This window comes from Lactuca virosa, chromosome 7 (genome assembly GCF_052849685.1).
Source record: "Lactuca virosa cultivar CGN04683 chromosome 7, Lactuca_virosa_CGN04683_v6, whole genome shotgun sequence".
NCBI classification, from domain to species: Eukaryota; Viridiplantae; Streptophyta; class Magnoliopsida; order Asterales; family Asteraceae; genus Lactuca; species Lactuca virosa.
Genome location: NC_136432.1, coordinates 90,355,324 through 90,360,254, shown reverse-complemented (window position 1 = coordinate 90,360,254; position 4,931 = coordinate 90,355,324).

Genomic DNA, 4,931 nt, shown 5'->3' with positions numbered 1-4,931 from the left:
CCACCCTGGTAAAGCAAATGTTGTAGCTGATGCTTTAAGCCGAAAAGTGAGTCTTGAAAAGAAAAGGCCAAGGGCATTAAGAATCGAAGTTGTCTCAACGATTGTAGAAAGTATCAAGAAAGCTCCAAAAGAAGCTTTAGAGAAAAATGACCGAAAGGAAGAACGTTTGGGAAAAATGTTAGTGTTCAATACAAACGGTCAAGGACTAAAGGTATTCCAAGTTAGGATTTGGGTACCTAAGACGGGAGGAATAAGAGATCTTCTGATGGAAGAAGCTCACAAGACCATGTACTCGATTCATCCCGGCAACACGATAATGTATAGGGATCTGAAACCCTACTACTGGTGGCCGACGATGAAGCTCGATGTTGCAAAGTATGTGGCCGAGTGTGTGACATGTGCGAGAGTTAAGGCACAACATTAGAAACCGTATGGGAGTTTAGAACCTTTACCTGTACCCATGGGTAAATGAGAAGACATTACCATGGATTTTGTGACTAAATAGCCCAGAATGAAAAGCGATCACGACATGATTTGGGTGGTCGTTGATCGGTTTACTAAAAGTGCATGCTTCATAGCAGCCAATGAAAAATGGTCTATGGATAAACTTGTAAATGTCTACGTGAAGGAGATAGTAAGACTTCACGGTGTTCCATTAACGATTGTTTTAGATCGTGATAGTCGTTTCACGTCGAGGTTTTGGAGAAGTCTACAAGAGGAATTGGGTACGAAATTGTGTTTAAGTACAGCTTACCATCCGCAAACCGATGGTCAGAGCGAACGCACGATTCAAACATTGGAGGATATGCTACGAGCATGTACCCTGGAATTTCAAGGTAACTGGGATGAACACTTACCTTTGGTAGAATTTTCCTACAATAATAGTTTCCACTCGAGCATCAAGATGGCACCTTATCAAGCTTTGTATGGACAAATGTGCCGAACGCCATCATGTTGGCTTGAAGCTGGAGAAAAGTAGTTTATGGGACCTAAGATAGTTCATTAGACTGCTGAAAAGTTGAAAGTGATTAGGGAAAAGATGTTAGCGGCTCAGGATCGTCAAAAGAGCTATGCTGACAAGAAAAGACAACTGATAACATTCGAAGTTGGAGATTCGGTTTTACTTAAAGTCTCACCGTGGAAGGGACTTATAAGATTTGGTAAAAGAGGAAAGTTGAGTCCAAGGTTTATTGGACCGTTTAAAGTTCTTCAGAGGATTGGGAATCAAGCTTACAAGCTAGAACTACCAGAAAAACTAGATGGTATTCATAACACTTTCCGCATGTGTTATTTGAGGAAGTTCACGGGAGAAGTTCCCGACATAATTCCAATTTCTGAATTAAGGCTGGATGAAAGCAATAGGTTAATTGAAGAACCAGAGGTAATCGTTGACCGTAAGACTAAGAAGTTGCGACGCAAGATGGTCGATTTAGTGCTTGTGCGATGGAAACATACGAATGGGCCAAATCTCACCTGGGAAACGGAGAGTGACATGATGAGTCGCTATCCGCATTTGTTTACAGATCTATGATTCCGGGGACAGAATCATCCTAAGGCAGAGAGAACTGTAACGCCCGTGTTTCTAGTCTAGGCATTAAAGATGATGTAATTGTCTAGGCCAACCTTTGTAATTTGTTTTGAAATAATAAGATGTATTATTTGAATATTATGTGTTTTATACTTAATTATTATGATTTAATAAGTTAATGATAAAAATAAGCGTCGAAAATAAATGTTAGATAAACTCGATATCTATGAAGAAAGTTGTAGTGGTTGAAACAAGGATTCCGGAGAAATAAAAAATACCGAAATCCGAGTTATAACGAAGAAGTTATGATCTGTCGAAGTTTCGCGACAGAACCGGCACGACGCCGTGTGACGTAAAACGTGAATTTGTGATAAAGTTCTTTTTAGCCTTAGCAATCTAAATGAAAGTCGTAGTGTTCGTTAAACCGAGAGCGTGCATAAAAAGAACGCCTAAATCTGACTTCGTATGAGGTAGTTATGATTTTTCTAAGTTTCGGCTTAGTAGTATGCAGCCCGAAACTCGAATTTTAGATTGAGTGATTTTTAGCCGAAACAACCTAAACAAGAATCGAAGATCTTGTTGATAGTAGTTCAACGGTAAAAATACAGACGAAAACGGACGTCGGATGAAGAAGTTATGAATTTTTAACGGACTTTTCCTGTCCCGGCCTGTTAAAAATATAACTTTAAAAATAAATCAAAATTAGCCGACGGAGTCTAAACGAAAGTTGTAGAGCATAATTTCACCTACACTTAGATATAAAGAACGTCAAAAATGGAGTTCGTATGCGAAAGTTACAATTTTTTTGAAGTTTTGGGCACAAACTTCGAGGCTGGTCCAAAGGAGTACGCCCAGCGTACATAAAGATTACGCCCAACGTACTTCGCACGTATTCTATCCGGAGTCAGCCACGTCGCCCTACTCCTTCGCATGATGGACACGTGTCGTAGCCTTGACTCGTCCGAGCTGATCCACTCCTACGCCCAGCGAAGAGTCTTCCGAGGCAGTACGCCCCGCGTACCGAAGAATTACACCCATCGTAATAAGGAGCTTCGGCCTCCTATAAATAGGATCCGAAGCCAGCCATCTTTTTGGTTAGAAACTTTGCTCTTTTTAACCTCCTACTTTCTTTTTACCTACACTAAATACCCCCAAGCCTAGAATATCATCCTAGCATCATAAGCAAGCCCCAGAGAACCCGAAGATCCCGAGAAAAGAGTTTTTCGAGATGAAACTCTGCCCGCGTGAAGCCCAGTTTTTGAGAAAACATCCCGGTTTCATCGAAAAAGATTGTTTTAAGGGATGAAGTGTTGTCCAATCACCGTCTTATCAGGTGATTGTATAGTCACATTCATCTCACACATAGATATGAAGTATTTTCTATAAAATACGTGCTATGTGTAATTATATTGTTTGTTTATTTGAGATGGGTGTTGAATAGATGTTTTATACAAGTTTTAAACTGTATATGTATTTTTATCTGCAAATATGTTGGGTAAAACATGGGTAGATGAAATAGTTGATGTGTGTTAAAATGATGAGAGGCCTCGATGTTGTTGTTGTTGTAGTCATCTAGCGGAGTATAGATGACGACCACAGACCTTTCTAGACAGTCCAGTGGAACGCTAGCAGGCTCGCAACCTGTAAGTCTTTTTGAACTTAGTGTTCACCGGTATACTCCATCTCCCACATGTTTGCTTTATTTGACATAAATTGCTGAGGAATCTCTAAAGCAGTGTTGTCACCCCGATGAAAATCCTTAGGCTAGGTCCCTTATGATAGGTGTTTAGGGATGTAAAGTGAGGATAACGGGAATGGGTAATCAGGGTTATTATTGGTTGATGAAATTAATAACTTTATTGTTGGTTGATGAAATTAATAAATTTATTATTATTTGTAGGTTGAAAACCCTATATGCTCACCAGGCTCCCAAGCCTAACCCACTCATCTTTTTATATTACAGGTAGTGGACCCAGAGCATAGTTAGATGATGACGTGGGATTTTTGGATTATAGGTCAGTAGATGTAAATAATTGTTGTAAGGCTTATAATGTACTGTTTATGCTTTTGGTCTGTATCGGAATGACATCCCGAGGTTTTGTTATATAATGAAAATACATTTCTTTAAGAAATGTTTTGATAAATTTTTATCATATTTTGTTTTGGGGACGAATTCCGCAACACCTTTTTGAAGATTACTCTGATTTTATTTTAAAAGCATAAACTAAATCGGTCTTTTCTGGTCGAGAAATTTGGGGATGTCACACATACGGTCTGTAGTTCCTTTTGACTTTGAAGAAACTTATATATGTCATATCCAATGGCCTTCAATATTCCTATCGTAGTACTACTACTTGTATCTACCACAAGTAACCTTTTCTTATGACGAAAGTAGGATATGGTTGTGACAAGCACAATGTTGTCTAGGATTGCACTACGTACACATATAGCTAACTAATATCGTAGGACATTACTATATTAATTCGAGTAATCAATATAAGTTCAACATCTGTACTTTATTAAAACATCATCGGTATAAATTTACTACATATAACATAAGTTTCCAACTAAAGTCTAAGGGGGTTGATAATTCCTTCGATGTGAGTACAGTTATGCAGGAGCTTTTCCTCAATAAGAAGAACAACCAACTACTGCACCTGGTATCACCCTAGCTTCCTTTGGGCTTCATCTCTGCCCTGTATTCCATCAGTTATCCTCAATGTTGTCGGTTCTAGATCTTGTATTACGCCTGGTGGGTTTAGAAGAGGACATTCGACTATGATGTGGCCCATCTGATTCCAGTGAAAACAGATACGTACTCCCTGTGCTCCCTGCTTACAGTCTCAGTTGTAATGTCCTTCTTTGCCGCACTTGTAGCATATCAAAGCATGAAAATCTCCCTCGTGGGATTTCCCACACTTATTACACCGAGGACCTCTCTGTCCGCCAGACATTGAATTGTCGTGTTTGAATTTCATGGTTGTTGGCCGAGACGGAGCTGGGGTCTGCCTCTTTTCCTTTCGCAACGTTTACAACTCAATTTATCTTCTTCTAGCATGCTGCTACATCTCTTCTAGGGTCTTGTATTGATTGTTCAATACAAACTTACTGATATGAGTCTTGATCATACTCAAGTATCGAGACAGCTGTACTTGTTCCGACGAGGCATACTCCAGGCAAAACATGGCCCTCTCGCTGAACACCTTGGTGATCTCATCACCGATTCAGTGGTCTGTTTGAGTGACAGATATATCGAGTCGCTCCCTCTCTACTGGTGGAACATACTCTGACTTGAAATTCTCAACAAACTATTACCAAGTCACCGTGCTCTTCTCCGCAGGTGAATAGTTCTTAGTGACAAAGTTACACCAGTCTGAGATCCATCCCATGGAAACAATTGGAT